This window comes from Erpetoichthys calabaricus, chromosome 1 (assembly GCF_900747795.2).
Source record: "Erpetoichthys calabaricus chromosome 1, fErpCal1.3, whole genome shotgun sequence".
In the NCBI taxonomy this organism is placed as follows: domain Eukaryota; kingdom Metazoa; phylum Chordata; class Cladistia; order Polypteriformes; family Polypteridae; genus Erpetoichthys; species Erpetoichthys calabaricus.
This window is the reverse complement of record NC_041394.2, coordinates 3,662,981-3,688,881: the sequence shown is the minus strand read 5'-3', so window position 1 is coordinate 3,688,881 and position 25,901 is coordinate 3,662,981. Positions and strand designations below refer to the sequence as shown.

At 40.0% G+C, this 25,901-nt stretch overlaps 1 protein-coding gene across 3 annotated transcripts in view; it reads right to left on the bottom strand.

The window, feature by feature from the left end:
• Nucleotides 1–25,901, bottom strand: part of lrfn1 (leucine rich repeat and fibronectin type III domain containing 1) — a 633,909-nt gene that overhangs the window by 500,315 nt on the left and 107,693 nt on the right. The gene's annotated exons all lie outside the window — the stretch shown is intronic.

Below are 25,901 nucleotides of genomic sequence, written 5' to 3'. Positions count from 1 at the left end.
TATTTGACTTGTCCAGCGAGTTTGGTGCAGTGGGTCTCTTCCTATCATCTCTGCCATTTTTTTCCTTTGCCAAATTTCTCCATCTCTGTCAGGTGTTAATGGTGATCATGAGTGAACAGCCTTTGTCAAGTCCTGCCACAAATTCTCTATTGGATTGAAATCTGAATTGCTGACTCGGCCACACCAGGACATTCACATTGTTGTTTTGAAGTCATTCATGTATAGCTTTGGATTAATGCTTGAGGGGTTGCTGTCTAGCAGGAAAAAAAATCTTCTTCCAAAGTGCGGGTTTCTTGCACCATCACATTTTCCTTCAGTCTTTCCTTATATTTTACTGCATTCATTTTACCCTCACAAGGCTTCCAAGGCAGCATTTCCACAACCTGATCCTGCCATCAACCATGGGGATGATGTGTTTGTGATAATGTGCAGCATAACATGACATTCAGTCTGATGGTCATCACATCATAGAATCTTCTTCCAACTGATTTCAGACTATCCCATGATGCATTTCTCTTTTCCAGTCTTCCATAAAGCTGTGACTGGTGAAGAACTTGTCTGCGTCTGACTCAGAGTTCAGAGTTTTCAGAGTTCTCTTGGTGGCCTCCCTTTCTCATCTTCTTCAGATTTTGTGGATGATCTGCTCTTGTAGATTGACAGCTGTGCCATGCTCTTTCCATTTCTTCATGACTGATTTAACTGGTGTCACACAAGTGCGCATGGGAGGCAGCCATAGGGCCTGAATGAGAGTACTTCCTTGCCAGACTGGGGGGGGGGGGGTGGCGGAGGGCCCTAACTCTTTCTCTCACTCCTCTGCAGAGCAGATACAGGAAATTCCACCTGGCCCTGATGATAGCACTTCCTGTTCCGGGCCCTGAGATGATGTCACTTCTGGTCCTGGGCAGAATGATGTCACTTCCGGTTTCCAGCCTCAATGACATCACTTCCAGAGGTGACTTCATTTCCTCTTTACTTAGGACTTAGTTCCTACTGTGCATTTCCGCACATCGGGCAACAAGCATCTGCCAACGAGGTCGATCCTCAGCGATAGCATTCATATTTTGCCAACTGATGTCGATGTTCTTGAGGTCTTCATGCAGGGTTCTTCTCCCGGTGATCTTTGGTCGTCCAATATTCCTTTTCCCCCCGGGGGAACCTAGTACATCACGGTCTTCGGGTGCCGATTTTCTGGTAGGCGGAGAACATGTCCTGCAAGGCACATTCGGCGCTCAGTGACAATCGCTTCCACTCGGCGAGTGTTTGCTCTTCTTAGAACTTCATCGTTTGTGATGCAGTCGTGATAGGAGATTTGAAGAATTTTTCTCAGGCAGCTTTGTTGGAATGTGTTCAGCTTTCTTTGCGACCCGCTTCGTATGTTTCCACGTCTCGCTAGCATAGATGGCCGTCAGAATAACAATGGTGTTGAGGAGGCGTATCTTGATGGGCGTGCTGACCGATACCGATGCCCAAATTTGGCGGAGGCGTTTCCTCCTATCTGCCTATAAAAGTGGCATCAAGTCAGTTCTGTTCTGGATTCTGATCTGTACACATCAGTGCAACAATTTATCCAATTTTGCACCCAGGAAATAATATACGGGTGGCTGCCCCAAACCTTTCTATGGCTTTTTGTCAAATGTGTGACACTGGTTTTTGGACATTTTTGTGTCTCAATCTCCGGACTCGTACTTTTCAATTCCATTTATCATGGAGTTGCTTGGAGATCTCTTTCATCTTCACCACGTAGGTTCATCCACTCTGCTGACTCACCACAAGTTGGCCTTTTCACATTCAGGTGCATTCCTACTACAGTCCAATGAAACCCCAGACAGGATGATCTCCATTGAACTACTTATGTGACTGCTGAAACCAGACGGCCGCACCAGTGATGATTTTAGGGGTGTCATATTAAAGGGGGCGAACATATTTGTAATTAATTAAGAGCGCTGTTTTCACTTTGACATTAAATTCTAAACGATTCAATGTTGTGAATCAAGAAATTGTGTGTGAATTAAATTTCCTAGCGGATTTATACTTTTTATAAGCAGTGTACGAAACCCTCAGCCGATGCTCTCTGTTTCCATCACTTTATATGAAATATAAAGGTGAATGTCAGAATAAACTTTAATGCTAAAATTAGAAGCTAAAAATAGCCAACAAGAGAAGACCACTTAGCCTCTTTCCTTGAGGCTTATCACTTCTTATTCATCTAATGTTCTGAAAGGTGGGCAAGTCAGATCTAAAGGTGACGGAGGTCCTTCTCTCTACCGCACTAATTGGGAACTGCGCTGACTGATGTGAACTTTCTGTGCAGGTCCTCTTGTGCTATTTTTAATGAGTGTAACAGAGGTCTGGGTGTCTTTCTTTGCAGATAATCAGAAAAGCAATGAGGTCAGTGCAGACTAAGAAAAATGTTGCTCTCCACAACAAGGGCTACGTTAAAAACAAAGACAAAATTAGAAACCAGTCATGAATTTATTTGTTGATTTCCCTATGGTTTATACAAAGTGCAGGGGCTGATAAAAGTGTCTGGTCATCCTTCATACCGTGACTGATAGGGGTCAAGTACGGGCATTTAGGGGACATCTTGAAGGCTCCTGGCAGGTAAATAATTCTACCCTGAGTTAAAAGAAGGGGGAGCTGTGGCTAACGCCATCTCCTTTTCCATCCACTGTTAAGATGTACGCCAGCCAGAATACGAGTGACCTCACCTCCTATTTAACCTAGGAAGATATGTCCCATCTTGGAGGACACTAGAAAACCCTGCTAGTCACTAGTGCTGGGCATTTCAATTCTCTTTCAAATTATCTAATCTAGTGAGAAGTAAAAAAAATGACCCCTTTTATTGGCTGAGTAAAAAGATTACAATATGCAAGCTATTGAGGCAACTCAGACCCTTGCTTCAGGCAAGATGTAATAAATACAGAAACTGGAGTTCCCTGTGTTCATATAGAGTTTGTTAGTCTTGGCAACAGCAGATCCAGCTCAGCGCCAGTCACATAAGAAGCTCCTCAGGGCTCTGTCCTCGGCCCTCTTCTTTTCTGTATTTATATGCTTCCCCTTGGCCATATTATTCGTAGCTATGGGCTGGGTTATCATTTTTATGCAGATGATACTCAACTCTACTTCAATGTTAAAAGTGGAACTTCATCAGAGCTTTCTCAGCTCACAACCTGCCTTAGTGATTTTAAAACCTGGATGGAGCAGAACTCTTTAAAATTAAATTGCAACAAAGCTGAACTCCTCCAAATTGGGACTATTAAGTGCAACTTAATAAAATGAGCTCCTTCCCAGTCAGTCTTGGCAGTGATCTCATCAGACCTGCCTCTACTGCAAAGAATCTTGGTGTCATTTTTGATTCCTCCCTCTCTTATTCTGCCCACATAAATCACATTAAGAAACTTTCACCTCCGTAACATATCACGTGTTCGCTCCTTCCTCTCCTTCTCTAATGCTGAGAAACTTGTCCATGCTTTTATCACATCCTGCATCGATTATTGTAATTCCCTACTGGCAGGTGCCCCTTCTAATCTTATATCACAGCTCCAGCTTATTCAAAACTCAGCTGCAAGAGTCCTTACTCAAACCAGCAGCAGCGAGCACATCACACCCTTCCTGCTCCGTCTTCACTGGCTCCCTGTGTCTTACAGAATTGAATATAAAATCCTACTAATAACCTACAAAGCCTTAAATAACCTCGTGCCAAACTACATCAGTGACCTTCTCCATCACTATGTGCCTGTCTGCCCACTAAGGTCCTCTGATTCTGGCAATCATGTTGTACCCCACACTAATTAACACTCCATGGGTGACAAGGCCTTCAGCTGTATAGCGCCCAGACTCTGGAATGACCTACCAAAATTAATCAGGTCAGCTGACTCCATGAATTCTTTTAAAAACAACTCAAAACTCATCTGTTCAGGAAGGCTTATAGCTCTACTTGACTTTATTACCCTTCTCTCCATTTACCTCTCTGTCAAGATGCTCATGTAACCTGTGTGTGTGTGTGTGTCTGTGTGCGAGACCATCAATTACTGTCGTAATATTCTTATTTATTTATCTGGTTTAGTACAATGCTATATACTGTATACCCTGCTATTCTATCTTAAACTCTGTGAAGTGCCTTGAGCATGGGACAGGCGCTATATAAATAAAAATGTATTATTCATGTACACACTAGGACAAATAACAAAATTGGAAAACCTTTAAGCGAGACATCTTAAATGTAAAAAAATAACAGGCCTCTTTAGGCTAAGATTCATTCAGCAAGAGAGTAGAACAATGTATGGTCAAGATCTTTGGATAAGAGAACTGCCCAACAAAGTCTTGGGAAGTTTCTGGTGAGTTTTTCAATACAATGTGGGTCTATAGTCAGGTTGTCCTGGTCCGTCCCGAGAGATGCAAACAATCCTCATATCTGATAAGATAATCAATCCATTTGATTCATTTGGGTCATCAATAAAACCTTTCAGGAAGGGATGTCCAATTGATTGAATCAAAAATGAATTACTTATTCAACTATAAAATATAATTTATATTTATTACAGTATATATTGAACATTCTGGTAATAATTTATATCCTCTTATGAACCTCTTTGAAAGCAGGAAGCATGACATACTGAAACTGCATAATTAAAATAAGACTAAGAACTGTGTGATTCATTTCACGAATCAAATGAACAACGACTTGTCTGTGCATCAAACGAATGAGAATTGTGTGTCTCATTCTCGGGTAATGATTCAGTTCGAACTTGAAAGAATTATTGAATGGTACCTGCTCAGTGCATTCAGTGAGCCATAAAAAGCAAATTTTGAAAACAAGATAATTGTTAGGAATTATAATCATATTTTTATAAGGTTGAGGTTTGCGTGTCTAATTTGTTGAATGCACAAAGGGACATAAATGTATTAGTTTCATATTATGTTCACAGATGTTCTTTAACTCTTTTAGGGCGGATGTTGACTTTTGTCGACAGGAGGGGTTGAGGGCGAATGTCGACAAAAGTCAACATCCTGTGATAGAGGGCAACAATCAGCTGTTAATGGCGACAAAACTCACTGTCACGTCACAGGCATGCCCTCTCTGCTTGGAGGAATGTTAGACTCGTTGACACGACATCTAATCCTTGAGTATGCATGAGTTTGCGAAATGTCAACAAATGTAAGCAAAAGCAAGATGGCATCTCACAAGGGAGCGAAGCGAGTGCAGAAAAGATAATACTCAGCAGACGATGTTTTGCGCATTATCTCTGAGTCGGACTCTGATTTTTCAGAATCGGATTTTATTGACAGCGATCAGGAGATCGAACAAGAGAGTGAGGAGCCAGCATCAGCGGATCAAACACCAGCCGATGCCGCCCCAGCTGTTCGGCTGCCAGCTGAGCGCATTTGCACAGCCGATGCAAGGTTCGCATGGGAGGAATACCCAGACATTGATCCGTGGGAGCCAAACTGGCTACCGGACTTCACAAGACGGCATGGCTTGCTGTTGGACACGACAGATTACCAGCCGCTGGACTACTTCAGGTTGCTCTCTCCTGATGCATGCAATTGGCTGCTTTGAGCGATATCATACTTTGCAGGACTTTGCTTTGTAATATGTACAGTATGTGAAACCATAGTATGTGAAATCATATAGTATGCAGGCTCATACAACATGCAAAACGGTAACATTTGTCAAAAATAAATATTTTTTGTTGGTTTGATATGTTAAACAATTGCTTTCTGTTCTTTTTTAAAAAAAGTTAGTTTTGGAAAAATATTCAGCCCTGGGAGAAAAGAAACAAAAAAAAAATTAGCCCTAAAAGAGTTAAAACAAATACAATAATGAATTGCACACAACAAATTAAACAATACAATACAATTTATTTTTGTGTAGCCCAAAATCACACAAGACGTGCCGCAATGGGCTTTAACAGGCCCTGACTTTTGACAGCCCCCCAGTCTAAGAAGACAAGGAAAAACTCTGGGAAAGGCAGTTCAAAGAGTGACCCCTTTCCAGATAGGTTGGGCGTGCAGTGGGTGTCAAAAAGAAGGGGGTCAATACAATACAATACAATACAAGTAATCCTCAATAGTTTTATATAAGTTATTAAAACTTTCTAATATAATTGTGTTGTTGCTGTATTGTACTTGTATGATAAATGAGAGAATCAGTGGTAGAGCTCTTGTGTGCTGATAATGCTCTAGCTAGAAGTGATATGAACAAGAATCATGAATCAAACGGGACGTCCTACCCATGTGCTTTAAACATCTAAACAAAAGAGGCAGATGACACTAACGCACTTCAGCACTCCCTTTGATTCAATTTGCTCACACTTGTGAATCGATTCCCACGATTAACTGAAAAGAGTCATTTAAAAAAAACAAAATGTTCACAAATCTAAGAGCCAACAGGAGTTGCTGCTCATTTTAGGTTCCGTGTCTGAGGAAGACGGGCTCTGATTCAGAAGAGCTTTTTTCTTTTGAAGATTCTTTGCTTTGATCACAGTAGATGCCGTAGTTTTGCACCTGTTATTTTTATTTCCAACCTTTTTCCGGTTATTTTTGTGTCTCACCTCGTACAATGCAGCAATGAGGAATAAGAAAAACAGGTGTCATGGAATTCACAAACAGAAGAGAAGTTTGTCTGTCTGAATTATCATCACATACTACAACAGAAAGGAAAAAGAAATTAAAGTGCAGTGATGGGGGCTGAACTTGTAAACCTTTTGTACAGCGGCGGCTCTGTCAGACAGCACGCTATTGGTTTCCACCTAAACAGGAAAGCACAACTACACTGGTACGTCAGCACTCAGTCTTTAAATTAGACATGTCCAGTGATTTTCAGCTGTTTACATTAAGACAGTTCAGCCACGAGATTAGCAGTTGTGGTCACTAAGTCTGAAATACCCCACAACTTGAAGTCACATAACATCAGCTTTAGCTGGGTTACTATTTTCTGTAAACCTTTTGAAATATGAGCTCTGGTCCATTTTTGCAAGGAGAACTTCTGCAGCTGTACGTCATTTTAAAGGCACTCAACATGTCCTAGCTAAGCAACAGGATGATGAGTCAGAACCGGTGGGGAAGAAGACTGACGCTGACAAAGGAGATGGTGAAATCCATACAGCAGTGGGAGTTACTTTGCTCACAAGGAGCGTTCCATGGATTTTGCAAACACCTGATTGGCACAACCTGAAGACAGCCTGCTGGTAGCTATTTAAATCTTTTAGGGCGGATGTTGATTTTCGTCGATGGGCGGGGTTGAAGGCACCTGTCGACAAAAGTCGACATCCGGGGGTAGAGGATGATAATCGGCTGTAAACGGTGACAAAACTCACCTTTCCATTAAAGGTATTCCCTCTTTGTTTGGAGGAACATTAGACTCATTGATTCATCATCTAATCTCATTTTTTTTTTTATTAAACTCGTTTAAGTTTAATCCTGATGCTTTGTATATGCATTTAATTATCAATATCATTCCAGGTGGCTCTGTAATCCATACTAACCCCTAGTTTCTCTTCTTTTTGTTTTCTGTGGTGGCGATCTTAGCCACCACCACCTGAGCAAAGCACCGTGATGTTCCTACATTGATAGATTAAAGGCCAGAAGTCCACATGACCATCATCATCAAGTTCTTCCATGAGAACCCTGAATACAATGAGGACTGATTGGTGAGTTCATTTGGCCTGGAACACCAGCTACTCTAACAACATTCTACAGAGGAACCATAGAGAGAATCCTGAGCAACTGCATCACTGTCTGGTTTGGAAATTGCACGGTCAGGGATTGCAGAGCCCTACAACAGATAGTGAAGACAGCTGAGAAGATCCTCGGTGTCTCTCTTCCCTCCATCATGGACATTTACACCACACGCTGCATCCGCAAAGTCAGCAGCATTGTGCATGATCCAACACACCCCTCACATTCACTGTTTACACTCCTGCCATTGGAAAAAAGGTACTGAAGCATTCAGGCCCTCACCACCAGAATGTGTAACAGTTTCTTCCCCCAAACAGTCAGACTCCTGAACACTCATGGACCGGACTGATATCTGATACATGTGTTCTGTTCTGCAGTGTTGAACATGGTTGCACATGTTTGCACATCTGACTCACATGCACCTTGTTATATATTATGTGTCTTTATGTTATGTGTCGTGGATTCTTCGTTGTCCTGTGTTTTATGTTGCACCATGGTCCTGGAGGAACGTTGTTTCGTTTCACTGTATGCTTTACTACTGTATATGGATGAAATGACAATAAATACTCTTGACTTGATTTTAATTTTTTCTCCAGCCGTCTGGAGTTTTTTTGTTTTTTCTGTCCTCCCTGGCCATCCACCTTACTTTTATTCTATGTTAATTAGTGTTCCCTAATTCTATTTTTGTTCTTCTTTCTCTTTCTTCATTACTGTATGTAAAGCACTTTGAGCTACATCATTTGCATGAAAATGTGCTATAGAAATACATGTTGTTGTTGTTTTAATCTCTGCGTGTGTGTGAGTTATGAAATGTAAACACTAGGCAAGATGGCATTGACATCTCTCGAAGGAGCAAAGTGAGTGCAGAAAACAAAATACACAGCCAACAATGTTTTGCGCATTATCACTGAGTCGGACTCTGAATTTTTGAAATCTGATTTTGTTGAGACTAATCAGGAGATCGAGTAGGAGAGTGAGGAACTGGCATCGGCCAATGCCGCCCCAGCTGATCGGCTGCCAGCTGAGCGCAAGTCACGCAGCCAATGCACCTACGGCAAGGTTCGTGTGAGAGGAATACCCAGACATTGATCCATGTGATCCAACCTGGCTACCGGACTTCACAAGATGACACAGCCTTTCAGCTACTGTCGGACGAGACAAACAGGTATGTTGGGCAATTTTTCGAATTGTGGGGTGCTCTTGCACCGCATTCTCGTTTTTCAAAGTGGAAACCCACAACAAAAGATGAGATATAGAGATTTGTGGTATTATCATACTTTGCTTTGTAACATGTATGTGATATGTATGGGAAATCACATAGTATTCAGGTTCATACAACATATAAGACAGAAACATTTGTCAAAAATAAATATTTTTGTTGATTTGATGTGTTAAACCATTCTTGTGTTTATTCAGCCTTGGCAGAAAAGAAATAAAAAGAAATTCAGCCCTAAAAGAGTTAAGCCTGCAGTTGGCAAGCTGGTTCTTTTATAATGGAAATCTTGAAGATAGCTCATTCCTAGTTGCTGAAACATTTTTCATGAGCACCAATCCATTTTGTACATCCCAAACAAATTTACAATGATGTGAACAACTGGGCAAAATCAGTTCCATTGTTTTAATTCCCTTTGGCTCAGTAAAAGACATGCTCAATCCAAAGAATTTATTTTTTTATTAAAAAGCTTCCAGTGGGGTGTTGGTGATATGTATGTTTAAAAAAAAACATTTGACATGATGAGATGATGCTTTAGGAAGAGGAGGAAAGGTCAGATTGCAGTCATTACATCCATTAGCCACTCTGTGTCATCCTCCTACCACCACCTAAGTTCTTCACATACTTCAGTAGCACTTCTGCAAATTGAATTATCAAGTTGCTAAAGGGCTTCTCAGGTGGAAAGGAACAAGGCCCCCATCGCCTCAGGATCGCCTGAGGAAGTCCTTAAGCTATTCATGTTTTATTTATTTAATATTACTTTATTTTACAGTATATACATTTTATTCTCATTTATGCTATTTTTACTTACTTATACCAAAGACTGATGGATTTGTACTCTTTGGCCTGTTTACTCAGTCAAAAAGTGTAATACAGTATGTGGGGGCACGGCAGATGGCATGGCTAGATCACATTATTTAAACCCTAGATCTGCTATGAGCAGCATATCTGCTATGTGTTCAGAGTCTAACAGTGGCCATGGGAGAGAGAGGTCATTTTTGAAACTTCATGCTCCCCACAATAGTCCAGTGTGGTGTGTGGCCGGCTAAATATTCCAGCCCTCACCCCCAGGCCACCAGATGGAGCTCTCCCAACAGCGTGGACGTTCCCCGAATTCCAGCAGGGCCTCATGGACTTTGTAGTTTATATAAACAGCCCTGCTGGATACCTTGGGGACCACCAGGAGTCCCTGTTGCGAGACTGCCGGACTCTTACTTGCCCTATAACCCGGAGGTGCGTCATGCTCATGTGACAAGAGGAAACGACGTGCTTCCGGGTTGAAGAAAGGAGCTTTTTATCCGACCCGGAAATGTTTATGATCACATGGACAGAAGGGAGAAACACTTCCGGGTCAGGGGGTATAAAGGACTCATGGGTAAGCCCAGACATTGAGCTGAGCTGGGAGGAAGGGTGGCAAAGTGTCTGGGAGTGTGGAGGATTATTGATTGTGTATTGATTTATTATTGAGTATTGTGGAGAGGAGGGTGCTTTGTGCACTGTATTGTCCAAATAAATATAATTATTGGACTTTTACCTGGTGTCTGGAGTCGAGTCAGAGGGTTCAAGAGGACGGCAAGGGCCTCTAACTATCACACCAGATATGTTATTAAGTCATTTGATAATGATAAATACTGTCACACATGAACGTCAGAGGACCTCCTTGCAGGCTCAGTCAAGGTAAGTAATAACCCACTGAAGATGAGAGGGGGCACTGCTGCTTCTTCTTTTCCCACCGCACTGAGAAGCTGCCCAGCGAAAGCATTTAACCCCTCCCGTTCTGGTCCAGCTGCCATAAAACACTGGATATCTTGAAAAGAGGTGGCATAACTGGCCAGCACCTCCTATTGACTTTGAATTCCCCATTGAAGGGATGCACGCCAATAAGTGTAATTTTGGTTGTTTTTTGTTAATTTTTCTGTCTCTTGACAATAAAAGGGATAACCCGGTTGACTGGCTGGATCCTGAGCGGTCATTTCCACGTCTGACTACAATACACTAAGTTCCTTTGCAACTGACTGTTATGCATCTAAGATGATTTTGTCTTTTGTAGCACTGCAAACAGCACAGAATCTGGCTTCAGACCCTCTGATAAAAGGAATTTGACAGGTTATGGTAACTCTGCACTAAATAAATGTATGCTATCATTACTCACTTCCATACTGTCTATTGTTGATTCATGTAGGGGCCTGCAATGAAGCCAAGGGAAGTATTTGGATACATAAGGTGCCAACATGAATAAATATGGAGCTAAAAATGTTACGAAAGAAAAAAATACAGTTGAATAAGGCATATAAGATTAATAATTCCATCATTACCCTTAAGGTATAGGAGAGCATTGGGTAAAAATGGCATTAGGAACCTTCCTGGGATTTGTTCCTGCCTTGCGCCCTGTGTTGGCTGGGATTGGCTCCAGCAGACCCCCATGACCCTGTGTTAGGATATAGCGGGTTGGATAATGACTGACTGACTGACTAATGCCGTTGTCACCCATCGCTCTCATGGAGGAAGAGAAAAGGGATTAGAAACTAGGATCAACCCCTAGAGCAGACGGGAATTAACCTTTAAAGGCAGTTGAAGAGAAAGATTACAGAAAAGGGAAAAGATGACCCAAACTGATTCTTTCAATATTTTAGCATTAGAAAAACAGTCAAGGAAGAGGTTAAGAGTATTATGAACAGATAAAAAAGAATTAAAATACACAGACAGAGGAACAGCAGATGCTTTGAATTTGCACTTTTGTGAAGTTTATACGTGTGAGAAACTTGATACCATTCCAAACATAATAAGGACTACTAAGCAGGTCCTTAGTGATTTGGAAATAGTAAAAGGAGAAGTGCTGCTTGAATTAAATAGGATGAAATCTCACAAATAACCAGAACCAGATAACAATCATCCTCAAGGGCTTAAGGATATTATTGAGTAAATATTGTCACATGCATGTGGATATGGGACAGCTTAAGGCCTCTGGTGATTGTAATTCCCCACTGTTCCAGGGGTTGGTCCTGCTTCCTAATCCCTTTTCTCTTCCTCCCTCTGAAGACCAGAAGACTGGAAACTATAATGCCACTGAGGTCACTTCTGGTGTCTGTCCACCGGAACCTGTCTCTTCCTGTCAGAAAGGACCCAAGAACGAAAGATCCATCATCTTGAGTTTAGTTCAATCTGAAAAAGTACTACCTGGAATTATTGCATGTTTTTTCTTTGTGTTTGACTTCAATTATAGATGGAAACCAGGGTGGTGCCCCAACTCTTTATTGAGGTCTGTCTGATCTTATAAACACTTGCTCATGGTTTATATTAATTTTTTTCAAAATTATTGGCACACTGGTAAAATTCCTAAAGACTAAAGTCTAGCAAATAACAGTCAAGGTTGAAGTGAAGTATATTAGGAACACTTAGGGTGAACTAGAATAAACAGAAAGTGAAATATCAACTGCTCTAAACTTGTACTTTATTGATTTTTACACCAGTGAAGAAGTCAATTAGTTTCCAAAATTAAAAGGGACAAGTAAGGGGGTATTTAGAAACTTGAATATTGTAGAGGGAGAAGTGCAGCATAGATTAAATAGGCTGAAATCTAACAAATCATCAGGGGCATCATGCATAATGGCGTGCGGAGAACTCACACTAAAACATGGCATACAGACAAAAGTGGAAATGTGCGTATGCACAAAAAAATTCAGCCAACTTCCACGTACTTCAGCTCCATAAATCCCGGTCAGCATGAAAAGTGACACACGTGAACGCGCCTATAGTCCCACCCTGGCTCCTCCCAGAATTTTGCATATTTTAATATGCACATCAATATAAATATCACCTTCCCTATTCATCGTTTGATTAAATATGGAAGCGTATTATTGCCATGGAGAAGAAAAAAAATATGGACACAATAAAGAAAAAAGTGTATGTCGATAATAAAGTCAACATGCCGACTTTATTTTCAACATTTTCCACTTTAGATTAAAGTCGACTTGTTGACTTTATTCTTGTAGTTTATTTTGTCATTAAAGTAGAATGTTGTAAACTTCATCTTAAAATCAATGTTAAATTTACTAGAGTTTCCCAGATCCCATCGTAACTAAAGTAGCACGTTAAATGCTTCAAATTCTATGTGTTCTATGTGCTTCTTAAACGAGTTTTCTTTTGCGGCACTGATCTCCACTTATAATACATTACATTCACGATATTACAGCTCTCTGAACATTTTAGAATACTAAGATGTGTTAAAGCATGTATTAAACATGGGGACAGGGTGGCACAGTAGTACAGTGGTATACAGATAAATTTTTAACTTCATTTAAATAATTTATACTGTTAATAATTAAGAATGTGGGCACGGTGATGCAGTGGTAGTGGTTAGCTGGTTATCCTGCCTTGCACTGCATGCTTGCTGGGACTGGCATGACCCTCGATGAAGTAATTTATTGCCGCAGTACTGTGTCTGTCAAAAGTACCAACCGCCAATCTCCACAATAAGCTCTGAAATGTCAAACCATCTGTAAGCTTAAAGCTCCAATTCTTCAAAACTTTTATGGAAAGTTGAAAAATCTTCATAGTACATGTTTAATTATTCCATCCATCTATCCGTCCAGGGTCGCGCCAGTCCGAGCAAGCATACAGAGCAAGGCAGGACCAATCCCAGCTAACCACTACCGCTGCATCACTGTGCCGACATTCTTAATTATTAACAGTATAAATTATTTAAATGAAGTTAAAAATGTATCTGTATAATGTAATATATACGTATACCTTAATGCATTTCATCTTAAAAATTATATCAAGAGCTCCAAGAAGTTAGCTCTGAATTCCTTTATTGTTATTATTGTATGGTAAAATGAGATTTAGTATGCAAATCCTCCATAAACTTAAAATAATAATAATAATATTAATACTATGATAATAACAATTAAAAATATACAATATGAAGGCATAATAATAATAATAATAATAATTCATTACATTTATATAAGTACAATATACATGTACATATAGTGCAGATGGTTCATAAAGTGTCTTTTGTTCGTCTTCTGTTACTATGTCTAGAGCTTCCTGTAATTTTTTTCTGTTCATTAATTAATTCATTTATTTATTTATTTATTTATCACAGTAGCAACTTAGTCACAAGACGACTTTGTTGTGAAACAACCACCACATTATTATTGTGTCAAAAACACATTTATTGACAATGAGGTGTGTGCAAGTGTGCTATGTGAAAGTTTTACTGATAAATATGATTTCTTTGCTCAAAGTGATTATATATTAATTATATTGCATGACTTCTGTCCTTGTTAACTGTTCGCTTTTGTGTTTAGAATGGATTTTAATTAAAGCCTCTTGATCGGTCACCCCAGTGCCACTTTAGCACAAGGACAAGTATTAATAAGAAAACCAGTACAGTAGTTTAGTGTAGCAGAATCCAGGCTGCTAGGGTCTTGTTTATCAGTAACAAGCAAGGACATGAGATGTGAAACTAATCATGAACTTCTGTAGTTGACAAAGCATATCTAAGAAGCGTATCTAAGTGTTACCACCATCAGTAAGTCAGTCCTATCTTTCCATGTATCTTTCCTTGTCAATAAAGGTATTCTTCTTATTCTGGACCAGCTTCAAAATTTGAACTTTGACATCAGTGATGGTGCAGAATGTAGTTTTGTGTGAGCCACAGCTCTGGATGTTTGTTTGTTTTTGTCCCGATACTTTAACAGAGACAAATCAGCAGTTCAGTGTATTGTTGCTGTGATTAAAAGTCTGAAACTCTTTATTAACAAGTCTGTCAATTTTCAAAAATGTGGTCACTGTTGTTTTGATGTTCATGCTTTTTTCACCTTGGAGGAAAAAAAAAGTCATGTGAACATTTATATAACAAATGTTAGAAATGTGCATCTAATGCAGCTTGTCTGACTGATTAATAAGACTGTTCATGTGAAACCTAGCACCATAGTCAATAGCTGTACCCAAGTTCTGAGCTTTTGACCGATTCTGAAAATTGTTGGATCCCTCCTCAAACATTTATTGTAATGTCATATATTTTAGAGGTGGAGGAGGTTAGGAGCACACCCTGATACAGCTCATTGCCACACCCACCACATGACAAACCAACTCAGGATCCCAGATTAGGACCAGAGTGCAGCCATGCAATGGGTGACACCTCAACACCACACTGGAACTCTGTCAGCTTTTTTATGGTGGCTAGAGTGCCAATTCTAACACCAACCCCCAGGTTTTCCCTGCAGGTTGGAGGGCCTACATTCAGGGCTGGATGCAGATTAACGTCATAGCCAAGATGAAGCAATTGCAGGTTAAGGGCCTTGCTCAAGGGCTCAACAGAGTAGAGTCTTTTTTGGCAATTACAGGATTCGAACTGGCAACCTTCCGATTGCCAGTGCAAATCCCTAGCCTCAGAGCCACCACTTTAGAGATTTGCTATTATTTAAAATCATTCCTAACCTCTATTATTCTCTGTTTTCTGATTTTCTATACTGGCATTTTGTGCCAATGCCATCTGATCAACATCCTCTGCGGCCAGCTGTGAAGTTTGTAGGACTGCAGAATCTCCAATCTTTATGACAGTACATCGTAACAGTAATGAATGACTGTGTTTTGTTGAATGCCCAGAGGGGACTGGGTGATCTTTTGGTGCTAGAAACCTGCACGTTTATTTTCTCCTGCTTCTCACCAGCTGGAGTTTTTATGTGCTCTCCTTAATCAACTGTTGGCATTTTCAGTTTCTTGGTTGTCTCCTTATTATTATGAACATGGATGGATAATAGTAGAAGGGTTTGACAGAATCATACTAAAAGGGCAAGAATCAAAAGACTCATCAATGATGTTCACCAAAATCAAACAATCAAACCACAAATCCACCACTAGTTCCTTGGTTTTGCTGGTGTTCTGGTGTAAGTGGTTTGAGTCGCACCATTTAACAAAGTCCTTGATGAGGTTCCTATACTCCTCCTCCTGCCCACTCCTGATGCAGCCCACGATAGCAGTGTCGTCAGCGAACTTTTGCACATGGCAGGACTCTGAGTTATATTGGAAGTCCGATGTATATAGGAAGCCCAGGCCCCTCCTGGACCCCGTGATCATCAGAGGTGACTGTGTGCAGAGGGTGCAAACCTATAAATACCTGGAGTGCAGCTGGATGATAAATTGGACTGGACTGCCAATACTGATGCTTTGTGCAAGAGAGGACAGAGCCGACTATACTTCCTTAGAAGGCTGGCATCCTTCAACATCTGCAATAAGATGCTGCAGATGTTCTATCAGACAGTTGTGGCGAATGCCCTCTTCTACGCAGTGGTGTGCTGGAGAGGAATCATAAAGAAGAAGGCCGTCTCACGCCTGGATAAACTGGTGAGGAAGGCAGGCTCTATTGTAGGCATGGAGCTGGACAGTCTGACATCTGTGGCAGAGCGATGGGCGCTGAGCAGACTCTTGTCAATCATGGAGAATCCGCTGCATCCACTGAACAGGATCATCTCCAGACAGAGGAGCAGCTTCAGCAACAGACTGCTGTCACCGTCCTGCTCCACTCTTCAATTCCAGCCGGGGGGGTAAACATTAACATTATTCAAAGTTATTGTCTGTTTTTACCTAAATTCTTATTACTGTTTAATTTAATATTGTTTTTTTGTATCAGTATGCTGCTGCTGGAGTATGTGAATTTCCCCTTGGGATTAATAAAGTATCTATCTATCTATCTATCTATCTATCTATCTATCTATCTATCTATCTATCTATCTATCTATCTATCTATCTATCTATCTATCTATCTATCTATCTATCTATCTATCTATCTATCTCAATTGTAGCAAATTATCTAAAACTAGCTTTTTTTTTGCTTTGCACTCACACTATTTCTTATCTTCAGTCCAAAGTCGAAAGCGTGCTGCTGGGTATCACCATCTTATATATAGGTGCCCATTTGGTTTCAGCTTTCAAATCCAGCTGAAGACTCACTACTTCAGTTTAGTACACCCTGACTAGAGCTGCTGATTAACTGAACAGACTGCATCTCTGTTGTTAGTCCTTAGCACTAAAACATAAGTAACATGATAGTTAGAATTTGTTACTAACCCTCACCTGTTCTGTTTCTCTTCTCAATACTCAAATGTTGTACTTCGTGCCACGGCCCTATTGTCAAATTGTTTTACCTGCCTAAGGAAAAGTTGTCTCTAAGGGAGGATCACAGGAATCGTTGTGTAAAGGGGTCCCTTCATCAGTTTGACTGGCCCAGTGCTGACTCAGCTGTGGAATGGCCAATAGGGGGAGGCAGCTTGATGGCCGAGGTCTCCAGGACTCTAAACAAATCCTATTATGTGATATCAACTACTGTTAAATTCTCTGCACTTGTAATAATTTGAGTGCACTATTGTATTGTATCGAGGACTACTTGTTTCTATTTTGTGTATTGCAGTGGTTCTCAATCTATGGGGCGGGCCCCCCTAGGGGGGCATGAAGATGTGAAAAAAAGAAATCAAGAATCAAAAATATGAAAAATACATCTATTGAAACCAAAACAAATTAGCTTAAACTACATTCTAATACTAGAAAAATAAATATAGAGTTAGATAAATGTCGATAAAAGTTAAGTAGGTATAATAAAATATGCATCTATGATATATCATTAATTAAAAAAGAACAAATTGGTATTAGTGGGCTCCTTTCAAAAAAACATTAGGGGGGCGCAATTAAAACTGTTATGAAAACTCGGGTCGGAAAAACTTAAAGGTTGAGAAACGCTGGTGTACTGTGTTGTATTTACCTCCTTTTTTTGATTCCTAATTCACGCCCAACTGACCTGGAAAGGGGCCTCTCTTTGAACTGCTTTTCTCAAGGTTTCTTCCATTTTTTTCCTTACAAGGGTTTTTTTCAAAAATGTTTTCATTGTCTTCTTAGAGAGTCAAGGATGGGGGGCTGTCAAGAAACGACCTGTTAAAGCCCATTGCAGCACTCCTTGTGTGTGATTTTGGGATATACAAAAATAAATTGTATTGTATTGTATATAGGCTAAGCATTATCGCTAGACTTGGCCATTGTGGGGCATAACAATCATAAGCAACATAACTGTGGCCATACAAAAATAAATACAATATGGCAGCAAAGAGATCAACAAACACTGATGAAAGTGCCCTAAAAAGTACAAAAACATCACTATATAGTTCCCAATATGTAAAATCAAAGATTCATCCAACCATCCATCCATCCATTATCCAACCCGCTATATCCTAACCACAGGGTCATGGGGGTCTGCTGGAGCCAATCCCAGCCAACACAGGGTGCAAGACAGGAAACAATCCCCGGGCAGGGCGCCAGCCCACCACAGGGCACACACACACACACACACACACACACGCACACACACACACACACCAAGCACACACTAGGGACAATTTAGAATCGCCAATGCACCTAACCTGCATATCTTTGGACTGTGGTTTGGAAACCCAGGCAGACACTGGGAGAACATGCAAACTCCACACAGGAGGACCCGGGAAGCGAACCCGGGTCTCCTAACTGCAAGGCAGCAGCTCTACAAAGATTCATTACAGGCTAATACTAAAAACTAACAATTTCAGTAGTTTCCATTGCGCCTCCCATTTTTATAATGTGCAATGTAACTACTGCAATTGCCATGTCTGTCTGTCCTCACTTAACGACTTGGCCCCGAATGGACAAATTTTGTTGAAACATGATATGCTTATTCTTCACCGAAATTTGTCAAAGCAGTTCAATTCTCATTGAGCTGTCTCACACAGATCATGCTGTATAAAGTTTTGGAATTTCTAAATCTGCCATAAGAAAGCATTGGCAAATTTGTAAACTCATCCATTTTAAAACCAAGAAAAGTTCTCCGCAATTTGAGCTGTGTTTACTGTTTCAATGTTATCTTGAGAGAAGTTATTTGAACTTGTAAATGTTGTGGATTTTCCTCTTTTACTTGTCTGACAGCTGCTCAGTTGTTCAGTTCAAGTGAGTCAGACGTTGGGGAGAGACATTGCTCGCATGCAAGCAACTCACACAGCAGCAGCCATCTTTGGCTGCTTTAGGTAAATTAACCATAGAAGTACAAAAAAAAGCAAAAACAAAACAATAAAAAATCCACTTCTCTGGAAGTAAATGGAAGAAGAAAGAAATGATGTAAGTATATATAAGATTGAATTGATTGAACTAATATTATTTTCAGATTATTATCACAAACAATCAATGTTATCAACTTGTAGCTATGTGGTGTTTGAGCTAATTTAATCACGTGCAAAGGTGTAGCTGCCTTGATTTAAACATCGGTTGGTTTTAGAAGATGAACTGCAGTTAGATAGATATCTTTATTTGTCCCCAGTGGGGAATTTAGCAAGCAAAAAATATGAGCTGCTGGGCATGTAGCAAGGACCACGCTAGGTCGCTAATAACAAGGACAAAGCAGGATTACATTTTGTGCCATGCTGATTTTTTTAGCGGTATGTACAACAGCCTGAGCTTGTGTTGCGATTTATCTGTCCCAGAAGAGAGGCTTTTGTTTCTGTGTATCTTCAAACCTGAATTAAAATCTTTAACATAATTGTCACCTTTTGTACTCCTGTTATACAATCAATCAGTTCCTTTGCAAGTTCTTATTTATGTAATTTTAGTTAATTACTGTGTTTGAATTAATATTAATAGCTAGATAGCAAAATCATTTCAGTTGGTTTCCTCACAGGTGGCGCAGTGGTAGTGCTGCTGCTTTGCAGTAAGGAGACTGAGGAAGATTGTGGGTTCGCTTCCCGGTTCCTCCTTGTGTGGATAGCGCTTTGAGTACTGAGAAAAGTGCTATATAAATGTAATGAATTATTATTATTATTATTTTCATCAGACAGGTGCTCAAGACAGTGAATCCGAGGATTGCTGCTGGACTAGATGGCATATTTGGCATGGTATCTAAAGCTTGTGTTGACCACTCAGGCACTCACTGACTCAGGCCACACTTCCCCCCCAGTCTTAAGTCGGCTACTATCATCCCTATTCCTAATAAAACAGTCACCAATAACCGATTGCAACAGACCGATTGCATTGACATCAAAAGCCATGACATGTTGACCACAAAATGACAACAAAAGTTCAGAAGCAATGTCTCCATGACCAAACAGTTAACTTGGTGAGCTGGAATGTTAAAGGTCTTAATCATGAATTAAAGAGAAAGAAAGTATTCTATCACCTAACAGGTCTAAATGCTAAAATAGTATTTTTACAGGAGACACACTTATTAAGCAAGGATGAGATTCGGCTGCACTGAGAATGGACTGAGCAAATATTCCATTCCGGCTTTACAAAGAAAACTAGAGGTGTGGGAGTTCTTATACATAGAACAATGTCATTTGTAGTACCAGATGTAGTATCTGATCCTGAAGGGAGATATGTGATTAGCATGGGTAATTTATTTAACTGTAAAATGATTTTGATAAATATCTACGTACACAATGTGGATCATAGGGACTTCTATCCAAAATGTATTTACCTCCATTCCCAATGTGAACACTCATAAAAGTATAATGGCTGGGGACTTTAATTGTGTTTTAAATCCAGACCTAGATAGGTCTCCTGCCACAGGGGTGATAGCATCTAACACTGCAAAAACAATTGCACAGTTTGTAACTTATCACAACTTATCAGACTTCTGGAGATTTCTAAACCCAAACTCAAGAGCATATTCTATATATTCTACTCACCAGTGCATCACTGCTACTCAAGAATTGATTATTTCTTTGTAGATTTTTTGCCTACGATTAAATCTTGTAAGTACGGCACTATTGTTATCTTCGACCACGCCCCTTTGATCATGGAGCGAAAATCACTTTGCCCCACATGCTCATCTCGCAGCTGGCGTCTTAACCCACTTTTATTAACAGATGACAATTGTACAGAATTTATATCCAAGCAAATTGATTTTTTTTAGAGACAAATACATCCTCAAAGGTCCCTGCTGGATTACTCTGGGAAACTCTGAAGGCTTTCTTAGGAGGACATATTCTTTCATCTCTTTCCCTCAAAAATAAATTGGAAATCAAGAAATGTTTTGAATGATTTATAGCTCAGTACATTCAACTCAGCCTCCCTCCCACCTTCGACCCTCACCAGTTTGCTTATAGATCAAATAGATGCATGGAAGACTCCATCAGTACAGCCTTCAATATAGTGATGAACCATCTGGAACACTCAGGGATCTATGTAAGCATAATATTTGTCGATTATAGCTCAGTGTTTAATACAATCATTCCTAAGACACCAATTGATAACCTGTATAACCTGAACTTTTCCCCCTCCTTCTGTGCTTGAATAAAGGATTTCCTCACTGGCTGCCCACAAACTATTAGAATCGGCCCCCACAGCTCCTCCACCCTCACAGCACCAGCTCCCCTCAGGGCAGTGTGATGAGTCTATTTGTCTATGGCCAATACACTTACGACTGTACATTTAATTACTCTAGGAACATTATCATCAATTTTGCTAATGACTCCACTGTGGAAGGTCTCATAATCAACGATAATGAGTCAGCATACAGGGACGAGGTCCAGAATTTGTCAGTGTGGTGCTCCAGGAGCAATCTCACATACGATACCTGCAGAACTAAAGAAATGGTCATTGACTTCAGAAGGCCCAGAGCAGAGCCAGTCCTTCTATACATTAATGGGAACCTGGTGGAGAAGGTCACCTCCTTTAAGTGCCTGGGAACTTACATCTCTGAGGACCTGTCCTGGACAGCAAACACTCTGGCAGTGGTAAAAAAGTCCCAGCAACTGAGACTTCTCAGGAAAGTGGAAAGAAGGAGAAGGTGCCGTTGGCTTTCTACCGCTCAACCATCAAGAGTGCTTTCGCATACTGTATTTCAACATGGTCAGAGGTGGGTAGTAACGAGTTACATTTACTCCGTTACATTTACTTGAGTAACTTTTAAAAAAAATGTACTTCAAAGAGTAGTTTTACTGCACCATACTTTTTACTTTTACTTGAGTACATTTGTGAAGAAGAAACGCTACTCTTACTCCGCTACATTAGGCAACACTCGAATCGTTACTTTTTTTCCATTATATACGCTATATTTTTGCCAGAGAGAAGCTGCCAGTGGATCTACTGCATGACTGTTTCACCAATCAGACGTAGCAACAATAATCACAAGACTCCGTTTCACCAATCAGACGTAGCAACAATAATCATATGGCTCCGTTTCACAAATCAGACTTAGCCATGCAGTCACATGACCACACACAAACTGTGGTGCCATAGCGACACAAACTCCTCATAGACAGCAGACAGGGAAAGAAAGAATACATGAAAAATGAGAGCCAACTCCTGCTGAAGCTTAACCATCACTTCACTGAGTGAAGAACAAGCAAACATGCACAGACACAGACAGTCAAGGTAAAGTGAGACTTCTTGTACGTGCACAAGCTGCCTTGTTCTAATGTTATTTTCTATCAGCTGTGCTATTTGGAGGGCAAGTGAATATGCAGTATTCTACTGTCAGTGTACAGTATATCTTGTCACTGTAAGTAGTTTGCACTGTTCAAACATACATGTTACCTACTGTAGGTATTGGCTTCAAAAGCTTTGTTGTGAAAAACTGGGAGTTGGAACTTTGTGTCATTTGTGCATCTTTATTTTGTAAAAATGTTATTTAATAATAATAATAATAATTCTTTGCATTTATATAGCGCTTTTCTCACTACTCAAAGCGCTCAGCAATTGCAGGTTAAGGGCCTTGCTTAAGGGCCCAACAGAGCAGAGTCCCTATTGGCATTTACGGGATTCGAACCGGCCACCTTCCGATTGCCAGTGCAGATCCCTAGCCTCAGAGCCACCAATTTTTATTCTTACACATTTTTTATTATATTTGGAAATTGCAGAATTTGCACATTATTTTATATTTATACAGGTGTAATGTTTATATTACAACATTTCTAAAAAATAAATCATTTATTCTGTTCAAACAGTTACTCAGTACTTGAGTAGTCTTTTCACCAAATACTTTTTTACTTGAGTAATTTTTTGGATGACTACTTTTTAGTTCTACTTGAGTAATATTATTTTGAAGTAACGCTACTCTTACTTGAGTACAATTTTTGGCTACTCTACCCACGTCTAAACATGGTATGCTGGCTGTACAGCAACAGACAGGAAAGCTCTGCAGAGGGTAATATCCATGGCAGCGAAAATCATTGGCTGCTCTCTGCCCATCCTGGAAGATATTTCAAGCATCCAATGCTTCTGCAGAGCCAGGAAACTCATTAAAGACCCTTCTCAGCCTGGCCACTCACCGTTCACACTATTGCCCTCCGACAGGCGATACAAGAGAGTTAAAAGTAAAACAAAAAGACTTTCAGATAGCTTTAATCCTTGGGCCATCAGAATTTTACATTTCAAGAACTCTTAATTGTTACAATTTGTTTTTTCTCCAGTACGTATGATGATTACTTCAGTGAATATTAATTTCCTATCCCTTGTTTATAAATGTATGGTATTTATTTTTCATAAGATGTGTGCTTTTTATATTATTTGTTTGTCATTGTTTGATGTTCTTGCACTGTTTACAGTTGTAGCTTTTACAATTTCATTATACTGGTACAATGACAATAAGGGCTTCCTTCCTTCCTTCTTTCTTTCCTAATATTGATTGTCATTTAATGCTAGCATTGGTTATTTCGTATTTAAATTTTTCATTTGCTAGTTATACTCGATTGGGTATACTTTTAAAAATGTTATGTTTAAGAAGACCGAAAATCAGTTCGCCACAGACCCTCCACTGCTCACACACTTCAAGTGATGCTACTTTAACCCTTATTGTCTATAAAAACTACTGAGCCACTATACGAGGGGGGACCCAAAAGTAACCAGAATTTTGTTGTTGTTAGGTTGGTACTTGTAGTACGTGGTTGGGCCGCTAGGGCAATATAGTTACACTCCTCACAAGTCAGTCTGCCAAGTGCCATCAGTCTGGAAGGTTGTGCTTGTGTTCAATGAATTTTTTTGTAAAAGTAGGATGCACAAAAGTGTGAGAAAGAAACGCCCTGATTTGTGGGAGTTGGGCGATTGGTTCTTTCATCATGACAACGCTCCATCTCACACTGCCCTCAACATTCGCCAATTTTTGGCAAGAAACGATATGACAACCCTGAACCACCCACCCTACTCACCGGATTTAGCTCCGTGTGATTTCTTTTTGTTCCCTCGGATGAAAACAGACTTGAAAGGAAGGCGTTTTGCTGACATCGAAGAGGTAAAACAAGAAACGACCAGAGCATTAATGGCCATTACTTCAGACGAATTTAGAAAATGTTTCGAACAATGGAACAAACGGTTAGATATGTGTATTTCCGCCAATGGAGAGTACTTTGAAGGAGACTAATTGTAGTTTGTACAGAAAATTAAATTAAACACGTTTTAAAAATATTTCCGGTTATTTTTGGGTCCCCCCTCGTAATCTTCTTTGTGCTCCATTTGTAGCTCCCTTGCAAAGTACTGTTATCTTTCTTGGCATTAACCCTGAGACTCTCTGGGGCTTGAAATTCCATGCAAATATGGTTAACCTTGATCTCTCGGGATTTCAAAGTTATAATCCTGTGTAGATAAAATAATATGATGCAATTTAAAAAAAAAGTTATGAACATTTCAATGAGTTTTGCCACTCAAAGATAACTCATCATCAATATTTATGAGTGGGGCAAAACATAGTTGTGTGTAGCTGTAAAGCCAGTTTTAGAACAAACTGAAAGTGAACCATTAGTTGAATCAAGCGATAGTGATGACAACATTAACTGGTCATCAGACATTGTCACGGATAATGAAACTGATGCATACGGAGTTGTACAAACAAGTTGCTATGATATATTTGGCTAATTCAGTTGTCTGAAATTTCTTTAATGTGCAAGTAAGGTGCATGGCAAAAAGGCAAAATGATCGTGATTGAGTCGAAGGACAAGAAAGACATTAGTCCCCAGAGCACCGTTCACAATGCAACAACTGTTGTTTTTGTGTGGGAAAATTTATTTTTGATATCCTTTATTAATCTCCGAGGGGAAATTGTCTTTTCTCATGACCTTTGGAGGTTAGAGTGAAGGGTCAGCCATTGCACAGCCCCTCTGGAGCAATTTTCAGGTTAAGGGCATTGCTCAAGGGCCCAATGGAGGAAGATCCCTTATGGCAGTGACTTGATTTGACCCAGTGACCAATCCAGATATCAGCGCAGAGCCTTAGGCTCAAAGCCACCACTCAAAAATATGTGAAAGCCACTCAGTCTTGAGCTGTCGTAGCCTACAGTAACACAAATGGATGCACCGACTGTGCGGATCAGGCATTGATATTCTACCCTCTTATGCAGAAGTAACCAAAAAATAAATTATATGAAAAGTGTACAAAGAAATATGCTTCTGCTGTCCTGATTTTGACATTGGGGTGATGCGTTGCTGACTGTTTTTAAAACATGTCACAAGAAGGACGTGTACTAAATTTCTACAAGCACTGAAGTGCAACTTTCTTACTTTATTTATGTTGATGTTTTTGTATTTACATATTTCTGTTACACATAAAAAAAAATTTTCTTGTTGAAAAAAATTAAATGTTTTTTCCGGTGGTAAAAATAACACCAAAGAGGTGAAAAAGCACATATTGAATATAGTCTTCTAAGACACGTGATTGCGTTCTATTATTATTTGGTATTTGGTATTACTGTTATCTTTGAATGTGACTCATTGCTGCAAAATTGTTAAATAGTCAAAAATGTGATAAATAATTACTCTTGGGTGAAGTAAGTAAAATATGTGAAATGCTCCAACTGTCATATTTGTGAACTTAGTCACCGAATCCACCTGACTGTTACGCCATACGTATATTTTCTAGCTTGTTAATTGTATTTAGGTGTACTGTTTGATATGACGGAGCCAGACAAGTCCTCTTCAAGACCCTGGCCTCCGGTTGTTTCTTATGCTGTCCATAGCTACGTTCAGTTGTTTCTGCTATAGCGCTGTCACATAGAAAATGT